A 14,014-nucleotide genomic window follows, 5' to 3' on the forward strand; every position below is an offset into this window, starting at 1 on the left:
GCGCACCGAAAAAGATGAGAACCCTTGTCCTTCGAACATATGTAGAAGAGGACAGGTATATATCTTTTGTCCTTTATTTTCTTTTGATAGAATAGAGCTACGAATTTCGATCGAATCCGGAATACTGGCGATAGCGAGTAGGCGATGCGACCCAATATGCAAAAAGAAAATATAAAATATAAAAAATATATTTAATATTATAAAATAATATTAATAAAATTAATATATTTTAAACATAAATTAAGTAACTTATATTTAAAATTTTAATTAAAAATAATTATTAATTAATAATAATTATAATTAATAATTATAAGTATATTTTATATATAAAAATCCACTCTTGGCCAATATATACGCCTTTCTATTAAAAAAGATTTTTTATCTTTAAAGAAATAATTGTAATAAAATAATATTTTAATTTATAAATATTGTTTAAGATTTTATTCTTTTTATTCCCTATTTATTTTGTACTAATGTACGACGTACATATTGTTGCTCAACGGAAACCGCGAGAAGGTGGTGGTTTCTTCCGTCAAAAAATTTAAAATGTATATTGGGAAATGTCATTATTAAAAAAATATTAAAATTATAAAATAATAAAAATAAATAAATAAGTATTTAAAATTAAAAAAAATTAATAAAAAAATTAATAAAATAAATAAAAAAGAAATAAAAGTCAATTATATATAATTAATTAATAAAAAGTGAATTGCATCCCAATATACTTCGACATATAAATATATTATGTGTATGTGTGTGTGTGTATATATATTTATATACACAATTTTCTTACATGCTTATAAGCATGACGTCTTTTAAATAAAATGTATTATTAATAAGACGAGGGACCAGGTATGTCGGCAACATCAGCGTCTGCAGCATGTAGCTTTAAAATATTTTTATTTTTTTACAGCAGTAGCATATAATTTGTCCGCCGACATAAGAAACAAATGTTTTTCATTAACTTGCATGTTTATAGCTGTTTCTCCCCTCGTCTTTAATGCAGATTTAAATACACAAATAGCATTAACAGAAGCCGACAAAAATTTATTACGTTTTTTTTGTTTTTACATTATTTAAAAGAGAAAACATTCTCTCCGGATCGGCATTAGAATTTGGAAGCGATCTAATAGTATTTATAACATTTTTTAAATTAGGATATTTAGCATTATTATTGGTGTCTCGACGTTGTAAAATTTCTTTCCAAGCATTATCAAAATTTAATTTAGTGAGACTTTGTTTTTCTTCCATTGTAAAATCTGATTCTAATGCAATCCATTCTTTTTTTAAAGCATCTTCATCAAAACCGCTAATAGTTTTAATGACGAAAGAAACGTTATAGAATGATGTTTCTCTATTATAAAATAAGCTTACAAATGGTTGAAAAACTATTAATTGTGATAAAAATGTGTCATTTATTGGTAATCTTTTACGAATTTCTTCTGCAGCAGTCACATAAAATGTTAAACAATTTTCTCGAATAATTTTAACAATGTCTACGTGACCTTCCAGTAGTAATTCGTTAAGATATTCCTCTTCTGAACCCAAAGTAACTTCATTAAGATCTTTTTGGTTCTCCTTTAGAGAGAATGCAATATTTTCAGAAAATGATTGTAAATGCTCTTCTTTTAAAAAAATTTTTGCAGATTTGGAAAAGAAATTTTTTGGATTTTGGTTGTAATAAATGAATTCTGGTTTCTAATGCTTGAAAAAATGCATTAAATGCATTAAAGAAATTTAAAGTATATTTTAAAAAAAGAAAATAAGCTTTTAGTTAACGTTGTTCATCATAGACAGTAGATATTCTCCAGAATTTTTTTTTTCCCTTACAACCATTTCGGTAGGAAAATATTTAATTGTATCCCAAGATTCAAGAAGTCGTTCGACACATAAATAATGAGACAGCCAGCGTGTATCACATAATTTTAATATTTTGCGATTTGTTTCTTGGAAACATTCACAAAATTCTCTGAAAATTGCTGTACGTTTTGGGCTGCTGTTCAAATAATTAGAAATTTTTTTTATAAATTCATTGCAATACGCAGGTATTTTATTACATGCAGTATGCGCTGCTAATGCAGCGGAGTGGCAAGGGCATGTTAAAGTTAGTAAACGTGGACATAGTTCTCCCAACTTTTTTTTGAACGATAAATATTTCCCTGTCATAACAGATGCGTTATCGCACGATAAGGCAACAATATTTGGAAATGGTATCTGCAGTTTCCACATTTCACATTTAAATGCCTGAAACAACTTTTCTGCGCTTGAATCTTTGGCATCAATATCGATTAATTTGACTAATTGCGAGCGAACATCTAATGTCTCCGAATCAACGTATCGGACAACAAAAGTCATCCATTTATTATTAGATATGTCTGATGTTTCGTCAATAAAAACTGAAAACTTTGTATTTTGAATTTTATTGACGACACGATCCGTCTCAATCGGACACAAAACGTTTGTAATAATGCTTTTACATTTCGTTCGACTCATGCTCATGCTTTTCAATACGTCAGGATCTTCTCCTATTTGTTGAAAAAATGTAAGAATCTCTGTTGCATTTTGATGAGAAATGTTTTTATCAGCAATTAATGCTGCATATCTGATTTCCGCGGATTTTTTACGCTCATTAAATGGCAAAAGAGATTTATTTTGCATATTTAAATCTTCTAAATTTCATTGATTTTTTTCTAGATATTTTTATATATATTTATATGTGTTTTGGATTCTGCATGACGATGGATTTGCGATAAACTACTAGCGATAGATTTATAACAAATCAAACAAAAAAATAAACTTTCTTCATGTGGCACTTCACGCAACCAAAGTTTAAATTCTTCAGTATCTAACCATTCTTTTTTAAATATTGATTTACGCAATTTTTTTATTGGTATCAACATCATCATTACTATTATTATCAGATGATAATGTATTCTTTTTAATATTATTTTGTTGATACGCGGAGTCAGCATGTCTTAATATGTATGTTGAATTGCACGAAAAAGTTTTATTGCATATACTGCAATAAAATAAAGACTACTATCAGATGATACTTTACATACCCAAGATTTGTATCGGTCGTCTGTAAGCCAAGCTTCTGCAAAACTTCGCTTACGAGCTTTTCGGGGCTTCGTCAATTCAACACACATTTTTCGTTACTTTATACTATTTGTTAAAGCGAAATATATATACTGATCAAGAGCTAATTGCTCGAAAACGAGAGATGTTTATAGTAAAACGGTCTACAGCCGACTCGACGAATTTCGAAGACATAAATGTCAAAAACCTGTCGCTAGATTGTTATTGTGTCAAACAGCTGATTGGAGAGCTGCTTGACAAGACGAGACGCGCGGTAAAACGATCAACACGCGCAAAAAAGGTAAACACGGCTCGTCGGGAAGCCGAATATAATGATTGAAATACATTTCCCAATATACAATATTTTAAATTTTTTGACGGAAGAAACCACCACCTTCTCGCGGTTTCCGTTGAGCAACAATATGTACGTCGTACATTAGTACAAAATAAATAGAGAATAAAAAGAATAAAATCTTAAACAATATTTATAAATTAAAATATTATTTTATTACAATTATTTCTTTAAAGATAAAAAATCTTTTTTAATAGAAAGGCGTATATATTGGCCAAGAGTGGATTTTTATATATAAAATATACTTATAATTATTAATTATAATTATTATTAATTAATAATTATTTTTAATTAAAATTTTAAATATAAGTTACTTAATTTATGTTTAAAATATATTAATTTTATTAATATTATTTTATAATATTAAATATATTTTTTATATTTTATATTTTCTTTTTGCATATTGGGTCGCATCGCCTATTCGCTATCGCCAGTATTCCGGATTCTCTCGAAATTCGTAGCTCTATTCTATCAAAAGAAAATGAAGGACAAAAGATATATACCTGTCCTCTTCTACATATGTTCGAAGGACAAGGGTTCTCATCTTTTCGGTGCGCTCTGCGCTGCCGACCTACCCCCTCCACTGCAAGATGGCTGTCGCGAAGTGGCTGTCGCGCGTGAAATCTTGCATCACTGGTCCGCGTACGGTCGTGTGAACGTGCGATGGATGAGTGTGTGAGTAAGAGTGAGCCCCCTTTCGGAAATTCCTCACTATACCCGTCATTAGAGTCCACTTTTGAGTACCTGACATATTATGTCACTTTGTCTATCTAATGGGATATCGATAGGGGGGGCTCACGGCTTTTGCGCTACGTGCGGTAGTATGTAGATTCCCCATTATTATTTATTGTATTAAATTTACTGAAGAAGGTCCAAAGGAAGGACCGAAACGTTTAGATTCAATAAATTTGTTATTCCAACAAATTTGTTTTTAATATTTGCGTACCTACACCCTACGCGTGGCTCCATATAGCCTCCTTTTGAATTTGTAAATTAAATTATATATTTTATTAATTTTTTAACCAAGTTATACATTTTTAACATAATTTTAATTTAACAGTTGTGGCACAATAAAATATTCTTTTTCTTGTAATTTTGAAGGTGGAATAATCTTTATCATATTACACCATCACGTGAACATTTGGTTATCCGATCATTTCCATACATTTTTAAAAATACATGTGTGTGATTAAAATATAGACAATATTTTTATATAAATATCTAATTTATATTGAAATTGACAATAAATTACTTTTATAATTATTTGTATATGTATATAATATATATATATATATATATTATACAGGATGTGTCTCTGGGGGTCGATCATGTAACTTTTCTTTAGAGCGAAAACGTGAAAAGTGAACAATTTCACTATGGAAACCAATGCGTGATTGGCGGAACAAAGCAAAATTTTTCACTTTTCACGTTTTCACTCTAAAGAAAAGTTACATGATCGACCCCCTGAACTCATTGTCAGTGTCAAAACTGATACAGCAGCTTTTTTTATATGAAAACAAGTCGAAAATATTAATAAACATATGTCTGAATCCGAATGATTTCGAAGTTATAGAATATTAAAATTGCTTTCGTAAGACAATATAAATTGAAATAAATATGTTATTTAATGTCCTTTATTTTATTTAAATCTTTACAAAAAGTGTTCAAAAATTCCTCTGTTGACTTCGACACATACTTTTTAACACAAATTAATAAATTATTTCAAACTTTTTGAAAAATGTTTGAAGTTTCGTAAATGACATTTTTCAAAAAGCTGCTGTATCAGTTTTGACACTGAGTTTAGAAACCTCCTGTGTATTCTATTGGCTGTATGATGTGAACAATTCGTGTGACCTTCTCTTTCAATCCAAATAATTTCTAAAGTGAGCGAGTGAGGGAGAAGAAGAGAGAGATATTGTATATAGCACATTCGAGCTTGAAACTCGACTGCGAGAACAAGCACGTGAAGCAAGTGGCATCCGCATCATACTTTGTTAACTATGTTAAAATCTTTGTTTTTTTATTTTACTTTAATGGGACTCGCGACAGTGTCAAGTTCCTTGTCGATTTTACTGGTACAGCCCGCGGCATCAACCAGTCATCATATTTGGACAATGAGTCTATTGAAAGGATTACTTCGCAAAGGTCATCACGTACATATAGTGGACATTCATGAACCCAAAATCAAGGGCAAACTCGCGCAGAATATGACATACGCAGTAAGTACATTTATGTTATAAGAGATAACTTATATTATAAATTTAAATATATTCTAGATGATATTCTAGATAAAATTATTATTTTAACGCACAATATAAATTGATGGCTTATAATTGTTAGGTCAGTTGCATACAAGTAATGAAAGAAACGCATAAATGCTGCATCTTTACTATACATTTAAATAGTATCTGATAATAATAAAATTATTAATAAGAATAATAATAAAACAGTAAATAACACTACTTGTAATAAAATGCTATGTCACTACGTATTTTTATATATTGCTGCATTATCATTTAGATACTCCTTAAATGTACGTCAAATAATGCAGCAACCGTGCGACATTTCGGCATTCGTGTACAGCCAGCTTTACATAAATATTGTTTCCTAAAATCGTACGTGTCATTTTTATCCTGCATAAAAAAAATACTTATAATTTTTTTCAGGTTTTCGGTGATATAATGAAAGAATTGCACAATTCCGATGATTATAATCCAACTGAATGGGAAAAGTTTAGTACAATTTATACGACATACTTTTTATATGATATAGGAATAACGTTATGTGAAAAAACGATAGAAACTAAAGAAGCAAAGGAACTTTTGGAAATGATTAAAACTGTTGAATTTGATGTCATAGTACAAGACATTACATTATATCAATGCTTATATGCATTGTGGGAGGTAAGAATAAACAATCTATTAAAATCTGTGTATGTGTATATATAAATGATTTAAATTAGATAATTAAATAATTAAATGTAATCAATTAATTATAGTAATAATAATAATAGATATGTAGATGTTAGTGCACTACTTACTAGTAGCATTAATTACAGATTAAATTATAACTTTATGTATATACATATATATATAATGCTACTTTGAAAATATGTAGAATTATCTAATTTGTGACGTCACATGTGCAAAAAGCGATGTACAAAAGAAAAAAAAAGACATTTAAGAAAGAAAAAGAGAAACGCTATCAAAAGCTCTTAAAAACTTAATTAAACAATATCCAATTCAGATAATCTTCCCAGATAACCACAGTAATTATTATTCGAGTATATCATATTGACGTAAAAATGATGTATTTTGACGTTAAATTACGTAATTTTGACGTCAAAACGATATCATAATAATTACTGTGGCTATTTGAGTTTATAATGTAATTTTTCAGGAAAATCTGTAATTAAAATTTCCTTAACAAGAATTTTATCATCTTTTTCCTTTATTTTTTAATATTTATAACATTTATTTTTTGGCAACCTTTTTAAAATAAATTTGTGTTAAAATTTAACTACAAAGAATAAGATTTCTTATCTAGAAATTTGCTAGAGTACTTTTCCGAAACATAATTTGAGAAAAAACCTGTATCATCAGTTACCTAATCGCTTACAATTTGAGAATAGAATTACAATTAGAGATTGATATAAATAAATATTATATTTTTTAGAGAGAGTTAAGTTTTTTTATATGATTCACACACACGAAAAAGTCACTCTACATAGATAGTTTTCAGATTGCTAAAGGCAAACCGCCTGTAGTAGGCTTCATTCCGTTCGGTTCTGCATCTTATATTAAAGATTTCATCGGTGGTCCTTATTATCCGACTATCCGACCTTATACGCATTCACCTATTGCGAAACCCGAAGGTCTGTAACAGAAAACGTGTAATACTCTTTATTACATCGCGGATGATCTCATTCGACATTATTATTACATGCCGGGCTCTCAACAAACTGCTGCAATACACAGGTCACAAAATCAGGCCGTTACATGAGTTAGAAAAAAATATAACTATTGTATTAATCAATACTCATTCTGCGTTTGAGCCTGGAATTCCGCTACCGCCAAACGCTATAGAAATTGGAGGATTGCAAGCTCAAGTCGTACAACGAACTGCTGACGAGGAAGCAGTCACATATCCCGATGTAAGAGTAAATATTTTTATTATTTAACAATTAGTAAAAATAATAGCAAAATACTATCAAAATTGGACATCTAAAAAAATAGAAGTGATCGAAAATTTATCTTGAATTAAAACTTATCATTGATTTGTGCATATATATATAATTTTGATTTATATTTTTGTATTGTATATACAGAATATTATATAAAAAGAGATTTGTTTAATAATTAAGTTAAATTAAATTAAAGGAGACTTTTTTTATAAATAGTAAATAGTCATTAATTACTGCCAACAAAATTAATCAAATTTTTGTAATGTCTTATCATTTTTAGTCGAATTAAGTAATAATAAATAACCTCTATTTCAAATATATCATTTAAAAAATGTTAAAATTTAAAATTTTATTTTGAAGTAAATAAGCAATCTCTCATGTGTGTGTATTAGTCCAGTCGGCACGTCGTTTAAAATGGCCCAATTATGGAATAATTAGGACAAAGCTGGAATAAATTTTAATCGCTTTGTTTGGGTGTCAGATATGACATACTGAGTTTTCGACCTCCCCCGGGGTGAACTTCAACCGCCATCTTGGAAGAAAGGGGTGAAAAATCGGTTTTTTGCGAATATCTCAGTTTCTATTAGACACTTAGGTTAAAAATAGTTCTATACAATATTGTAGGAAATTAAATTCTCTACAAAAAAGGTTATATAGATTTTTTTCCTACGATAAATAGTTTTGACGCTAGAGCCAGGAGAAATCGGGTACTTTTTGCAACAAACGGTTTTTAGCTGTTTTATTTCGCTGTATTTCACTTCTCAGGGATCTTGTTACTGTGCTAGTGAACCGTCATCGATTTACACACCCGGGGCTTTATATTTTCTATTCGACAGTGCCATAAATACACTCTGTTAAAAACTAGGAGCATTCTAGATTTTAAATAAATTTAAAAGTATAGTTACGACGATTATTTCACAGTTTACAATGGAATATTGTATATTACGTGATTATGTTGCAAAAATTATGGTAAATACTAAACCGTGAATTCTAATAAATGTAAAATCTGTAGCGTGTCTCAAACTTTCGACCGGGAATGTACCGAAGAAAAACCTGAAAATGAAACTGTGCTGTTTTCTTTTTATTATTTCCACTTAAAACATCGAACTCGCGACCCTATTCATTTATCTCTCAACGATGTGTTATGTATATGTATATATGATACTTGAGAGAAACTCCGTATTTGCTATCTTAATTTAAAGCAATATACGATCCATGACGTCAAACTGGATTAAGCACGCAATTTCTATTATGTTCGATGTCTAGTTTAGTTCTAAATTGCGAGCTGTCATATTAATATAATTGTTCTTTTTTTTTACGTTTATTGTTTGTCTCGAAAGCGCGAATTCTGAGCGATTATACATATATTCATGATATATTTACAAGTTGGAAAAATCGCGACATACATCTCTCTATTTCTCTATCTCTTCTCTATCTTTAGTTCTCTCTCTTCCGTGTCATTAATCTATATACATTATTTATAAATTCGTGTACACAACACGTGATTACGAATGACGTTTATTCATAATCGTTCTTCTCTTATTTATTCGTTTGATGACTGGAAAGTGTTAACATTATTTTGTGGAAATTGCACTACTACGATCGAAAATGATCAAATTGGAACTGTAGAAATCAACGATAAGGCAGACTGAAATATGTACTATTTTTTGTTTCTGAAATACAAATATCTTGATACTATATATATCAATATATATTGATCGTATTGATACTACACATATCATCAATGATCACAGATATCTTCTCTTAATATTTATATACTTTATATACAGTTCTTGTATCGTTATTAATATACATATTATTTAATCACAGGATACGTTATTATTTATCCAGCATTTTGGATACAAATACAACAGTTATATAATTATTATAGGAATCTTTACATTTACATGAAAATATATAAGACAATTTTTAATTTTTTACTTACAAAGTCAAATTAAAAGTCTACTAAATTAAAGTCTATAGTCAAATTTTAGTGTCAAATTGAAAGTCTATTAAAAGTCTATTAACATTAAACGGAGCATTCTGATTATACACTCATTTTGAGGAGACATTGACCGATCCTGACAGCGAGATTGATTCAAACGACAAGGAAGAAACAGAGGAAGCGGAGGAAGATAATGTTGAGGCAAAAGAAGATGATGTGGAAGGTGACATATGTCAACCTTCCACTTCAAAAAGAATAAGATTTGAATAAATTGAGAGGAGGCAAGTGGATTAGGCCTACAGGGGATACCACATTAAAAAAAACGCGCCAATATCTCTACCGCAAGGTGGTGTGGAAACGGGTTCAAAAGTACACTACAGCCTCTGAAAAGTATTATACGGCGAAATAAAGTCGCTAAAACCGTTTCTTGCAAAAAGCCCTGATTTCTCCCGGCTCTAGCGTCAGAAATATTTGTCGTAGAAAAAAAACCTATATAACCTTTTTTGTAGAGAATTTAATTTCCTACAATATTATATGGAACTATTTTTAACCTAAATCTAATAGAAACTGAGATATTCGCGAAAAACCGATTTTTCACCCCTTTCTTCCAAGATGGCGGCTGAAGCTCACCCCGGGGGAGGTCGAAAACTCAGTATGTCATTTCTGACACCCAAACAAAGTGATTAAAATTTATTCCAGCTTTGTCCTAATTATTCCATAATTGAACGTACTTGCCGACTGGACTATATGTGATATTTCATTTAATACTATTTCAATTTGCAATTTGTAATTATAAATTAAAGTAGAACTTATTACGTCTTTAAATTTGTAAATGCTAATATATTTATTATTATTTTCACAATAAGCAATCTCTCATGGGTTTGATATGTCATATAATACTATTCGATTTGCAATTTGTAATTAGTAATTATGAATTAATATAAGTTAAAGTAAAACTATTACCTTCCTAAATTCGTAAATATTAATATATTTATTATTATTCTCACAGTTATTTATTTTAACAATCATTTTACAAAGTTAATAACAAAGCCATATACAACTTGTTTTAACAAAGATAATGTGTATCGGTTGTATTTATGTATTTATGATTGATTGATTATAAATATTATAATTGACATAAATAAATTTACATTAGTAAATGCATATTCTGATATAAAAATCGTAATGTTTTCATTTTTTTTATTATATATATTGCAGAGTATACGTAAATTTCTTGATGGAGCAGAGGATGGAGCTATTGTAATATCGTTAGGCACAAATGTGAACTGGAAATCTGTCGGACTAGATAAACTTAAGGCTGTTACACAAGCTTTGTCAAAACTTAAGCAACGAGCACTTTGGAAGCTAGATGTTGAACTGCCATTTCAAGTGCCGAATAATATAATGATTGTAAAATGGATGCCGCAAGATGAAATTTTGAGTATGTTTCACAATTTACTAAAATATACGAAAAATATGTGATTCGACATTTATGTTTGTAACGATAATTTGTAATTAGTCATTATTTTATATATATATATATATGATATATATATATTTGTCTAAATATCTATATTTGTAAATTTTGAATTTGTTTTTGATTAATGATATTAATTTATAAAATTCAATTAGTGTTTTTAAATGTTTTTAGATGTTATTGTTTTTCAAAGAGCAATGTACAATGTATTTATAATTGCAAAAATCTCACTTGCTTTCAATGTACCATTCATTCAAATTATTACTTAAATGTTCTTTCTATAATTGCTTAGTAAAAAATCTGATTTTTGAAATTAACCTAATACGATTCTTTGTACATTAAACGAATTCGTCGAATTATTACTCTTTTTAAAATTTCCACGATAAAATCAATTTGTATTATAATGTTAAATAAGTTTTTTTTATTTGAAAATAATTTGTAAGCGTCAGAACGCTCTCTCTTGTTCATTATATAATTATACTATCTTAATAAAAAAATTTATAATTAGCAAAATGATTGTACCAATATCAAATTTTGGATTTCTATCTCATGATAGAAAAAATTAAAATTTTTTATAATATACATTTTTATTCAGCTCACAAGAATGTAAAAGCAATTTGAACGCATGGTGGTCTTCTGAGCACACAAGAAGCCATCTGGAAAGGTGTGCCAATAATTGGAATGCCATTTTTTATGGATCAAAAACCCAATGTGGAAATATTAGTACAAAAAGGGGCTGGTGTTCGTTTAGACTTTAAAACTTTGTCCACAGAATCAATATTAGACGCGATTGAAAAAGTACTTTACAATGAAAGGTATGGTGTTTTAACATTTCTGATGTTGATAATTTTATTTGTTATATATTTATGCAAGTGTTATGTGTATGTATTATTTTTCACAAGTTTTTTTTTTTTTTAATTTAATATATTTTATTAAATATATTTTACCATTCTGTTCGGCATTTAATTAATATGCGCCATAAAATATAATGTTACTAATGAAATGTTTTTCGTGTAGTTATACAAAAAATATGAAACGATTATCCAGTGAATTCCGAGATTGGCCAGTGCCGTCGTTAGATTTGGCGATTTGGTGGATAGAATACGCTGCCCGCCATCCGCATGGAAGTTTAGAATCTCCGCTTAGATCGCAGAGTTTGATAGAACGGAATTTAATCGATGTTTATGCATTTTTGGTTCTTAATCTTATCATAATATTATCAGTTATACTCTTTATATTTAAAAAAATATTTAATTTTTATTGTAATCGTGTATATACCAAATCTAAATCTAAAAAGAATAAACAAATGTAATCTATTCAAATATTATTAATAATAAGTGTCGAACAATTTAAGAAAATAAAATTAGTGTATTACTGTAAATATAGATAATGTAGTATTGTACAATAATAATTTAAGTAATGTTTATTTGTTCAAAAATGGTGCATGACGATAAATAATTGAAACTGTTTGCAGACACATTTATTATAGCCTATAATTTGTTATGCACATATGTACGTACATATAAATTTTATATATAAAATATATATATATTTTTAATGATCTGTTGCGTGATATTTTCTGTGACTCACACACAATTCCTATAATAACAATAAGAATAATAATAATAATATTTCTGTGATTATTAAATTGCCTATAATAGTATTCGTTACATATCCAAATGTCTTTATACAACTTCATCGACTGCAATATCAAATAAGACATATAAATATAAATAAATATATGTATTTTTATGTATTATTTTGATATGGCATACGTATTATTTAGGTATAATTAATTTAATAACTAATTCTCAATCTATCGCATTATATTTATCAGATGTTAACAATTTTTCTTTTGGACAATTAAATGCCATAATTCGATTTTCAAAACAATGACAACTAAAATTATAGATAGCATATCCGTACGGTATCGTTATTTTTATTATCATAATTAGTTTGAAATGATTAAAACAGAAAGAAATAACGACTAGAGCAGAATAATAAAAATGACTAACAAGAGACATTCGGCAACGCAAAAATTCAAAAAATCTGAAATTTTGTATAATTATAGAATAGGTCTTAATAACGAAACAATTTTTTGTTGGTGCTAAAAACGGTTTTAGGGGTAAAACAATCCCTTAAAGAAAATCGGTTTTTACATTCCAAAGCAAATATCATCGAGATGAAAATAGATGTGAAAAAATTGTTTAAACAAAAGTTTTGTGGTTTCAAATGTACTTTACAATGGCTATTTGGATTTTACAAAAATGGTAAAATTTTTCAGAATTCCCCACCACTCATTATTATTTTTAATATTTTGAAAAAATTTTCATATTATAATAAAGCTTATGTTGCGCCAAATTCAACCATGAATGACAAAGTTATGTTGTGGAAACTAATTTTTGAGAAATAATATAAAGACACACACTACATATACTAATTTTATTTGGTCGCTGTTTCATGACAACTTATCTCTTTTTTTTTTTTTTTTTTTTTTTAATAAGTTAATTATTGATAATGATGCAGAATATTCATAGCAAACGCGGTTGTTATATATTTACAATATGTAAATTATGTTGTAACAAAGATAGGAAAATGCATATAAGAATTTTTTGCAATTTTTTACCGAAAATAAATGTTTTTTGTTTTTTATTGATAAATTGTGTTGTATATTATGGATGAATTTAGCGCAACATAAGCTTTAATATAATATAAACATTTATCCAAAATATTAAAACTAATAATAAATGGTACAATAGAAGTATTTTGAAAAATTGTACTATTTTTAAAAATTCCAAATACGCTATTGTAAAGTACATTTGAAACTATAAAACTTTTGTTTAAACAATTTTTCATCTTTCTTTTCATTTCGATGATATTCGTTTTGAAATGTAAAAACCGATTTTCTCCCTTGTAAGAAAAATATTAATAAACGTCAAGTAACTATGCGATTAAGTCAATACAAGCATTCCGGCACTC

At 28.2% G+C, this 14,014-nt stretch overlaps 1 pseudogene; it reads left to right on the plus strand.

Moving 5' to 3' along the window:
• The first annotated feature begins 5,360 nt into the window (after nucleotides 1–5,360).
• Nucleotides 5,361–12,374, plus strand: LOC145947459 (UDP-glycosyltransferase UGT5-like; annotated as a pseudogene).
• The last annotated feature ends 1,640 nt before the right edge of the window (nucleotides 12,375–14,014 follow it).

This window comes from Prenolepis imparis, unplaced genomic scaffold, assembly GCF_030444845.1.
Source record: "Prenolepis imparis isolate NDT839.2.m4 unplaced genomic scaffold, iyPreImpa1.0 SCAF_85, whole genome shotgun sequence".
NCBI lineage: Eukaryota > Metazoa > Arthropoda > Insecta > Hymenoptera > Formicidae > Prenolepis > Prenolepis imparis.